The sequence below is a fragment of the Malaclemys terrapin genome, chromosome 6 (genome assembly GCF_027887155.1).
Source record: "Malaclemys terrapin pileata isolate rMalTer1 chromosome 6, rMalTer1.hap1, whole genome shotgun sequence".
Classification (NCBI taxonomy): domain Eukaryota; kingdom Metazoa; phylum Chordata; order Testudines; family Emydidae; genus Malaclemys; species Malaclemys terrapin.
In genome coordinates, this window is record NC_071510.1 from 84,151,827 (window position 1) to 84,163,160 (window position 11,334).

Sequence of the window (11,334 nt, forward strand, 5' to 3'; positions counted from 1 at the left end):
GGAGGAATGACATCACTTCCCGGCCATCTAGAGTTGATCAAAGCCGCAGCACCCCCTCGCACAGTGGGGGGAAGAGGGTTACACAGTTAGCCGGCACCAGGTGAGCATCCCAGACATTTTGGGCACCGCTTTTTGGCGCCCTAGGCGGTGCCTAGTTTACCTAGTGGATGCACTGGCCCTGTACACACACCTCACATGCATACACAGCAAACATTCACACCCAGCACACATACACAAACATACACATGCAATACACACAACTTCATTACATACACATACATCTACCCGCACACACATCTGGCAGCTGGATGCAAGTTCGAAAGGAAAGTAGAGTTTACCCTCAGGTATTGGCTGGGTTGTAATCCTACCGGACCAGATTTGACATACAAGCATGCACATCTGGCAGCCTTTAGGTGTGGCCGGATTCAACATACATATACAAACACATCTTTTCTTTCTTTCTTCTCTTTTCTACCTCTTTCCTTTCTGACATGGATGTATAAGCATACACACACTAAAAACCAGTTTTTTTAAAAAATACAGAGCTCTAAAGGTAAGTAACTAAAGGTAAGTGAATGTAAGTATAAAATAAGTCTAGGATTTTTTAAAAAATTTTTATTGTAGGATTTAAAAGATACCTGTTAAGAATTAATTGTCGTTTACACTGATATGCCTGGGCCTTAATCCTAAAAACATCAGGAAATCTGGGGAAAACATTTAAGGGCTGGTGGAAGTGTCAGTATAACTGCTATGCCTGAGCCTTAATCCTACAAAAAAAAAAAAAAAAAATTAGGAAGCCTGGGCAACATTTAAGGGCTGGTGGAAGCATCAGTATAATACAGTAAATAATTCTGCAGTCTTAAGGTAAAAGGAGAACGTTTAAGTGATCGCAGCTACGAAAGGAGAGTGTGATCATAAGAACAGGGATTTTGTTTGTAGTGCTCAAGCGATCACAGTTACGAAAGGAAAGGGTGATCATAAGAATAGTTTTTTTATTTATTTTATTTATTTTCTGCTCTTGGAGCAATCATTGGAGGACCCCAAGGGAAGGGGAACCTGATTGAAAGGGAGGCAGAGTTCCACCACTAAGGTGGAAGACTTGTTGAGACCACTAAAAATCCTGGTCCTAAGTAAGACAGGAGATGGTATAAGGGGCAATGAGGAGTCATCCAAATAAACAGGCCATTAGAGCTTGTAAGTAAATTTAGGAAGAGTCTGGCAGCAGTGCAAGTTTGAAAAGCAAGTAAAACTTGTCACTTGGGTGTGGCTGAGATTGTAATTATACGCAGAATTAATTCATTACCTGGCCAGTTAAGCTTTGAAAGGGTTGGTAGTAGTCTGTAAGTCTTAAAAGCCCAGATGTGACTAGGGTTGTATTTATACCTATTATAAATTACTTCCTGGTAAGGCAAGTAGCGTCGATATGAAAACAAAAGGGAAACCAAGGCATGATTGTGCTTCAGGAATAATGTTGGGAAATAGCTTAGAAGACTTTGTTAGAAAGGTAGGATGTGGTCCTTGGGAGGAGAAAGCAGTTGTTGGGCCTGGTGCCCATCAGCAATTATGCAGGCAAGGGGAATAATGGATTCAACCCAAGAGAAAAGGGTTTTTCTCAGGAGAACTAAGCAAAAAGAAGAAAAAGCAACCTGCTTTACAAAGGTTACAGCTTATGGCCTGTATCACTGACGAAGAAATAGATAAATTAATAAAAGAAATACAAGACCTAAGGAAAGAAAGAGAGCTGAGGAACAAAGAATTAGTTAAAGAGTAGAAGCTGATCCATTAAGAGCAACTGTGTTGACTCAGTACGAATTGTTGAGTCTCAAAAGTAACTAAATAAAATAAAAGAAGAACAATAGAGGTTAAGGAAAGAAATTGGGGAATGGAAGCAAAAAGCAATGGATCGACAAGCTGCAATAAGAGTGGTACTCTAAGATGCAGGAGAAAAGAAAGAAATCATGTGGCTTGTAAAAAGCAAATGTATGCATTCAAAGAAGAATTAAAAGCAAATAAAGGAATAATAGCTGCAATAAAAGCTGGAAGTAATGAAGAAGTGGAATTTGATGTAGAAGACTTGTTACGAAGATTACTCTAAAGAATCCTTTCTGGAATTCTACAAGCCATTGAGTGAGGAGCTGGAAGAACTGCAAAGACCACTTCCCGTAGCTCCAATTATTATGTCCACAGTAACTAAAACTATTGCACAAGGAAATAGAGGAGGTTTAGAAGAAAGGGTAGAGGAAAGACCACATACCCCTGAACAGGTTGGGGATTTAGGGAAATCTATGTGTTCCTTAAAAAGGAATACAGTGGTTAGATGGCTGGCAAAAACATCAGGAATGCCTGGATTAACAGGGAGTGATCTCTCATCTTTAATAAAAGAATGTAAGAATTCAGATGAATTTGCTGGACTCCCCTATGAAATATAGGGAGGAGGAGAAAGAGATATAGATAGGATAGAGGAAGAGATTTTGAAGTTTTTCTTTCCTGGAGAAGACCCAGTGGTATGGTTCCGTAAGGAAAAGCAATGACTAAGGGAAAGGCCAGAGCCATATATAGCTAGAAAAAGATTATTCTATAAACATTCAGGAATTCCCCAGTAAGGCAGATATTATAATATTATATGATGTCCACAATTTAAAAGAGTATTATTGTTAGAATTTAATCCAGCAATAAGAATGGCTACAATTTCTGATGATCCCCTCCAGACTCCTTTACGTGATATAAAAGAAAAAGCAAAGAGATTATATGAAATACAAAGCGAAACAAGTTTTCCCCCTAAGGGGAAGAACAAAAAAGTATCAGTAATAACTTTTTCTAATAATGGTCCAAAGGGACAAGGAAATCCACAAGGCAAGAAGAATAAGGAGGGATTAAAAAAGAAAATCAAACTAGAAAGTTTGCTCCTTATGAGCAACAAAGGTTTGATGAAGAAAGAAATTGGCTCTGGAAGAGATTATTACAATACCTAAAGAACAAATTCATGGGTTATCTACAGAAGAACTACTTCAAAGTTTAGTGAATCATTAGTGGAGCATGCCTACGGCTCCACCTAACCCTAAAGGTCAGGCATACGGAGGCCGAACACCCCCTATCTCCCCAATATCAATAGAAGATCATGCTGACCTGGTAGCACATTTACAAACAGACGACTGCGGGAGACCCACTGTTTATGTGGAATTTGATCAGAGAGCATTCGGACAGAATATGTTAATAGATATGGGTGCCACATTTTCTTTAGTAAGTACAAAGAATAAAAGTGTATTTGAACCTCCTGTAATGTCAGGAAGCTACAAGGATTTACTGAAGCAACGAGTAAGGTACTGTTTAGTGCTCCAGTTCACTTTCAATTAGGAACAAAACAAGGAAGGGAACAGTTTGGCTTGATGAATTTGGATGGTGATGGAATAATTGGTGTTGATATACTAAGGAAGCTTAGAGTAACAGTAGATTTAGTAAATAAGGTGATATGGGAGATACCTTTTGATTGAATTATAACTATAGATCAACCAATTGTAATTAAAGCAGGGTATAGGTTAGCTACTATTAAAGCAGCAGAAGAAATAAAATGGCCTGATTGGCCAGCAGAAGTTTTACAAATTGCACAAAAGCATAAAGAGGTCTGGGCTACTAATAAGGCAGAATGTGGAAAAACTGAAGCAGAGGCAAGGATTAATGGGCCTGATCCACCACTGCAAAGACAATATCAATATCCTAAAGAAGCGGAACCTAGTTTAATTAAGACTATTCAAGGACTTCTGGAGTAGGTTCTTATAGTAAAACAACAGAGCATAAATAATGCTTCTATTTGACCAGTTCTAACAGCAGATGGTAAAACTTGGAGGTTAACTATTGATCTTAGACCCCTCAATAAAGTAACGCCAATGACTGCTCCCATAATAGCAAAGTATCCTGAAGTAATTGCTTCCATTATGGGAGGAGCACGGTGGTTTACCGTCCTGGATCTCGCAAATGCGTTCTTTGCCTTCTGTATAAATTTGCATTTACGTTTCAGGGATGAGAGTTCTGTTTCACTAGAAATCCCCAGGGTTTTCATAACTCACCAGCTGTTTGTCATATGCATGTGAATAAAATGTGGGATAAAATGCCTAATAAGGATAACATCATATCCTATGTAGATGATATCCTTATCAGTACAAAAACTAAGGAAGAGAATTGAGAAATATTAGATCAAGAATTACAAAATCTGAGGGAAACAGGGTTCAAGGTTGTCCAGAAAAATCTCAAATATGCTAGCAACAAGTGAATTACCTAGGAGTAACATTAGGACAGAAAGGATGAACACCAGATAAACGAAGGATAGAATTATTGCAAAAGTTACCAGCCCCAACAGATGTGTCTATTTTAAGGTCATTCTTGGGGATAACTAATTTCTCAAGAGATTTTATAGAAAACTATGCAGAAAAAGCTAGCCCATTGTATCACTTGTTAAGGAAAGGTAAGAAATGGGAATGGGGATTGGAAGAGCAGGAAGCTTTCACTCATCTTAGAAAGGCATTAGCACAAGCCCCAGTCTTGGCATATCCAAAAGAAGGACAGCCTTTTGTATTACAATTGGCTACTACAAACATTTGAATAAGTGCTATCTTAAGCCAAGACCATGGTACAGGTCTTTGACCTGTACTGTATGCTTCAAAGACTCTAGATGGAGTAGAACAAGGATTTATTCCTTATGAAAAAGAGGTATTGGCGTTAGTTTGGGCTTTGCAACATTGGGAATATCTAGTAGGACAATCCCCAGTGCTTTTGAAAACATCCCATTCACCTCTAAAATACATGCTGACAGGGAAAATTAATGATGGGCATGTTTCCAATCCCAGGTTAACAAAATGGACACTAGCTTTGTTAAATAAAAATATAGCCATGGAAAAGATTCCAAGTCTATCTCCAGTCTCTGATGGTCTGCTAATAGAAGCAGAACAACATGAATGTTCTTTATCAGAAATTCCCCCGAAGCACCTATATTATCAGAGAATATCAGACGAGAAGGTTTTTAAGGGTCAATGTTTGCCACATTCAGTGCAAGCTGCCAAAATTGTAGCAGTAATAGTGGTACTGGAGAACATGGAAAGACATGAAGCTGATTCTGACTGGGTACTGAGAGCTGTACAGTAACTCCTCATTTAACGTTGTAGTTAAGTTCCTGAAAAATGCGACTTTAAGCGAAATGATGTTAAGTGAATCCAATTTCTCCATAAGAATGCATGTAAATGAGGGGGTTAGGTTCCAGGGATTTTTTTTTTCTCCAGACAAAAGACTATATTATATATATATATACACACACAGTATAAGTTTTAAGCAAACAATTTAATACTGGTACACAGTGATGATGATTGTGACGCTTGGTTGAGGTGGAGGAGTCAGAGGGTGGGATATTTCCCTTACTGCTAAATGATGAACTAGCAATTGGCTGAGCCCTCAAGGGTTAACTCTTTCACTCTACAAGGCAGCAGGAATGGAGGGAGTATGTGTGGAGAGAGAGAGAGAGAGAGAGATGCGCATTTCCCCTTTTAGTACACTGCCTTGTTAATTAGATCCTGAGCCCTGGTGTGTTCCCCCTGCTCTATGGAAGATGGGGTAAGTGAGGTGCAGGGGGGAGGGGGACACCCTGACATTAGCCTCCCTCTTCCTTCCCTCCCCCCCACATAGCAAGCAGGAGTCTCGGGGAGCAGCTCCAAGGCAGAGGGCAGGAGCAGCACATGGCAGTGGGGGGAGGGACAGCTGAACTGCAGGCAGCTGCTGCACAGGGAACTTAGGGGAGCAGGGAGCTGATAGGGGGAGCTGATAGGGGGGCTGCCGGGCCACCCTAGTTCCAAGCCCCCACCAGCTAGCTGCAACGGACTGCTCTTCCTGCAAGCAGTAGACAAAGCAGGCGGCTGCCAAACGACGTTAGAAAAGAGCATTGCACAACTTTAAACGAGCATGTTCCTAAATTGATCAGCAACGTAACAACGAAACAATGTTAACCAGGATGACTTTAAGTGAGGAGTTACTGTAATAGATTGGATACCTCAATGGGAGAAGAGGGGTATAAAATCAGGAATGGTAAACCTATTAGTCATGCTGAAAAATTAACTTTTTATGGGGATTAGCACAACAAAGAAAAGACAGTTACCTTTTCCGTAACTAGTGGTCTTTGAGATGTGTTGCTCATGTCTATTCCACAGCACACACACCTACTGTGTATTCCACAGTAGGTGTGCGTACTCGCCATGTGCACCGGTGCAGGAAGTTTTTCCTCTATCAGTACCCATAGGGGGGTGCACCCTCCACGACCCCTGGAGTGGCGCCTGCCTGGCGCGGTATAAGGGGAGCTGCGTGCTCCCCCCACCCTCAGTTTCTTCTTGCCAGACAACTCCGGCAGCGGGGAAGGAGGGCGGGATGTGGAATAGACATGAGCAACACATCTCAAAGAACACCAATTACGGAAAAGGTAACTGTCTTTTCATATATATATATATATTTTCATAAAGCTAATGTTTAATTAAATAATACATACTTTTATAAAGGAAAAAGGGTCTTTTGTTATTCCTATCTTACAGACAAGAAAAGCCAAATGGTGGAAGATGCAGTTCTAGTCATCCTGGCTCTTCTGGGTATTTGTGGCTACTGCTGGATTCTGCTAGTGTGCGAATTTGGATACCTAGGCCTGGTCCCCACTAAGTCCCCAAATCGGACTAAGGTACGCAAATTCAGCTACGTTAATAACGTAGCTGAATTCGAAGTACCTTAGTCCGAACTTACCGCGGTCCAGACGTGGCAGGAAGTCTCCCCCCGTCGATGCTGCGTACTCCTCTCGGCGAGCTGGAGTACCGGCGCCGACTGTGAGCACTTCCGGGATCGATCCGGGATCGATTTATCGCGTCTTAACCAGACGTGATAAATCGATCCCAGAACATCGATGGCGTGCCGCCGGACCAGCCGGTAAGTGAAGACTAGGCCAAAGAAATAAAAAACGACAATTCAATGGACCAAGTTCAATTAAATGGCTATTGCCATGGGTGGCAGGTATAACAGGCCGCCGCTGCTGCCAAATGCCTGGGCCATGCTGGACCCACCTTTCCCCCTCCCTGCTTGAAGCGGGATTCTGCTTTCTGCCACAAGTTTTTTCTTATTATACTCTCTGCAGGTTTCAGGGCAGCTGAGGAGGCTGTATCTGCTATTTAGCTTCGTGGGTCCATTGGACTCCCCAGAGAAATTATTAATGAACCCAGGAAGCTGAGTAGCAGGTACAGCCTCCTCAGCCACCCCAGAACCTGCATGGGGCATATAAAAGATGAAGCTCAGCATTCTCTGCAGCTGCCGCTGCTCCAGTCTCCAGCACTCCATCTCCAACTCCCTCTCCGGAGAGGCCCACTGCCACTTGCCGTTACCAGTTCCTCTTCTCTTCCCCGCTCGGCTCCCTCCCCACTTGGCCCCATCCCCATGTCCAGTCCCCACTCTCCTCCCCCACTTGTTCTCGTTGCCCAGCCACTTGCCTTGCCAGTTCCTTTTCGCCACTCCTCTTCCCTCTCCCTGCTCGGCCTCCCGCCGCTCGCCACAGTTCCCCTCTCAGCTCCCCGCCCCCACTTGCCGTGTGGGTTTCCTCCTCTCCCCCTCAGCCACTGCTCACTAGGTTCCTCCTCTCCACTCCTCCCCCGCCCCATTCAGCTCCCCTGCCGCTCGCCGCAGTCCCACTTAGCCCCCTCCCTGCTTGCTGCATGGGTTTCCTCCCCCCACCAGCCTCAGTCGCTGCTCACCAGGTTCATCCTCTCCATTCCTCCTCCCCCTTCCCCTCGTCCAGTCCCGCTTTCCCTGCTCAGTCCCCCCTGCTTGCTAGGTGGGGAGTGAGAAGGGAAAGGGGGAGACATGAGGCAACTGGGGAGGGGCAGGGCCTGGGGCGGAGTGGGGCTGGAGTGTGGCTGGGGCCGCGGGCAGAAGGAGGAGGACTGGGAGATAACCTCCCTGAGTGGAAGCTTCACTTGCCGCCCATGGCTATTGCCAATAGTACTGTGTGTGAGGTGGTGGGGTTGTTTACAATTCCAGAAATAAGTGCAAAACTTCAGAATAATAGAAGTCTTAATGGGACCTATAAGGGCTATAAATGTTATTGCACAAAATCACTCAGGCAAAATGCTTATTGCAGACAATATTTGTAAGTGTTTTATTATATTTGCCCCTCTAAGCAAGGAAACCTTAGGTTCCCATGACCGCCCCTCATCAGAGTCAACAAAATGTGAGTGGGTAGCTATAGAAGGAAAAGGTGCAATATGGGGAAAGACAGTAAGAACCGGACAATGGCAATGTGCACTAATAGACAAGTTTGAAATACTCGCTTTTTAGGATAGTCTCTTGGTAGCCCCAGAAAGGATAATAGTATCCCTTTTGTAATTAAAATACCAACAAATAGCATCCAGGCAAAAGAAGGGAAAAATAATATTACTATGATGTGCGAATGGTCCTCGGATATAGATAAGAAGAAATGAAGTTTAGTAAATCAAACCAAAATATTAAATATGAAAGAGGGTCATACTCAATGGATAAACCCACCTACTCCATGGGATAAAGGGAAAATTATCCAAATTTCTGTAATATTAAGTGGACAAAAATGTCAATGGATTTGGGGAAACATGGGCACATATAATCGATATGTCATTGACACAGCAAAATAAGACAATTATAAATGATGGCCAAGGGAAAGGTAAACCTATGCTATGGTACATAGGAGGAGGGATTTGTGTATGAAATTACACTGGAATAAATAACTGTGCACAAATTTTAGGGAAAAGCCCTTCATGTGCTTTCATAGCATGGTATGCCCCCAAATGGACAAAAGATAAAGAATTATTATTAAAATAGGCTCACAACAATGCTAAAATGAAGGATACTTTATTTAATGTCATTGATCCCCAAGGAGGAGTCAGTAGAGTAAGCACTCAATGTGAAACACGAGCAAAAGTAGTATTTAGGAATCAATTGAGCCTGCAAGCACCTTGGTATAGACCAGGGATCGGCAATCTTTGCCTACGGCCTGCCAGGGCCAGGCCAGTTTGTTTACCTGCCGCGTCCACAGGTTCAGCTGATCGCAGCTCCCACTGGTCGTGGTTTGCTGTCCGAGGCCAATGGGGGCAGTGGGAAGCGGCGGCCAGCACATCCCTCAGCCCGTGTCGCTTCCTGCAGCCCCCATTGGCCTGGAGCGGCAAACCGTGGCCAGTGGGAGCCGCGATCGGCCGAACCTGCGGACGCGGCAGGTAAGGAAAGCAGCCCAGCCTGCCAGGGTGCTTACCTTGGCGGGCTGCGGGCTGCAGGTTGCCAATCTCTGGTATAGAAAAATAATAGGGGGTAGTGAATGTAAGGGAAATGGTACAAGCCAAGTTTTATTTGTCTATTGGGATGAAGGTAGTGTAATTAAAACAAAAAGACGTGGAAATGGAACATGGAGAATTACCGGCCCTCAGATCAATTATACTTTTACTATTCTATGGATATCCAAACCTAAACTAATTAACATTGGTCCTTATATAGTAAGAGAGGATGTTAAAACACAATTAATAATAGACCCCACTTATTTCCTGAAAAAGGTAATAATAGATTTAGCCTCTATGAACATTTCATCCATATAGCCACAATGTATTAAATACACTGAATCTGTTTGTGGGATGGAAAAAATGGACAGAAATCCAACTTTTATTAAAAGCCACCACTAATAGAAAAAAAGAAGCTTAATAGATACAGCTTTAGGAAGAGCAGGTACAGAACTCGGAGTGTTGAATAGCATAGATGCAGAAGTATTGGCTAATAAATTAAATGCAGTAGGACAACACTTGGGAGCTTTGTCAAAACATCTACATAAGCACTCGCCATCACCTAATAGCGAGTTTATTCCCTGGCTCAGAAAAATTACAAAAGGCTGATTATTTAGCCATACTACATATCGTAGAGGTATTACAAAGCAATGTATCCATGGCACTGGCTTGCATACAAGCACAGACTTGGACTAATGATGTGGTGAAAGACATAATAAGAGATGGGATGTGAGGAATTTTACCTTTAAAAATAAGAAGTATAATGTGGAAATATGCCACTAGGGTGAAATAAAAGATATATTCCTGGTGGAAAATGATAAATTTCACATATAATCCTCAAATGAATCAAATTACTACATACAGTCATAATGTCCAATGCCCAAATAGAATGGATATCTCCTATTGTAATGCTAGGGTTAAATATTAATAATAGTATAATGCAACCAATAGAACAAACACTATAGGCCACAAGGCAAAACCGTACATGGAAAACTGTGGAACTTGAGGCCTGTATGGAAGAATGTGGAATTGGATATATTTGTAATAGTGATAAACATACATCATATGGCTGGATTGTAAGTGACTAATGGGGAAAATGCCATTATCAGCTAGATCCTTTCCCATTTAATGGATCCTTCGTTATATATATTGGAAATAAATGTGTATGTGTTAGAAGATGTTGTAAATTGTTTAAGTTAATCATGTATTCAATGTAACTCATAACCGTTATGAAAACAAATGTTGTTGTAATATCACCTCGATGATTGGTTGGAATTTCAAATTCATGCTACCTGAAATTGGTAATGAGGAAATTAGGGATCAGTATCAGATATATAAAAAGGTTGATCCAATACCTTTGGAAATAAATATAAGTTTAGTTAAGCAATTAATGGATCATCCTGACTTACAAAGACAACAACAAAGGGCTCAGGAAAATGCACAAAAGGCTATGATTACTCTTCACCACTCTCTAAGAAAACTGAGCACACTATAGAGTGTATAAAAAGTGATACCAAAAATAACAGGTGGAAAGTGTTCTTGGGATGGTCTCCTAGAGCAACAGGATTCTTTAATACAATTTTAAAGCCTGTTGTGATAGTATTAGCATTTCAGATTATGATGGCATTTATACTTATTATCCTGGTGTGCTGGGTCAAACAAAATTTTAAGCAGCTAAAGCATGTACAGTCCACAAGCCTTAAAAGAAACTATAATGGCACACAGGAAAGTGTGACCCTAGTGAGAATCAAGGATGGTGAGGAATTGTGCCAGTAAGAAGAGGTATCTGCTCGGTCTCACAGGAGAGCCTTGAGCCCATACGGGACAAGACCAAACATCCACTGAACTCACTATTTAAACAAGTGGTGGGTTGATAAATAAGTATATCACCCACCAAGGAGGGGACTGATACAAGAGGCTTTTAGTTGCTCTATGCTGTGAAAGAAAATTAGCAGCACCATGGAGAGGTGTCAGCCGTGCAGCTGTCAATATGCAAAGAAGAGAAAAAACACTGTAAAATTCACCTCCC

At 42.1% G+C, this 11,334-nt stretch overlaps 1 protein-coding gene across 1 annotated transcript in view; it reads right to left on the reverse strand.

Moving 5' to 3' along the window:
* The window catches only part of FAM151B (family with sequence similarity 151 member B), an 83,630-nt gene that overhangs the window by 40,452 nt on the left and 31,844 nt on the right, over positions 1-11,334 (reverse strand). The gene's annotated exons all lie outside the window — the stretch shown is intronic.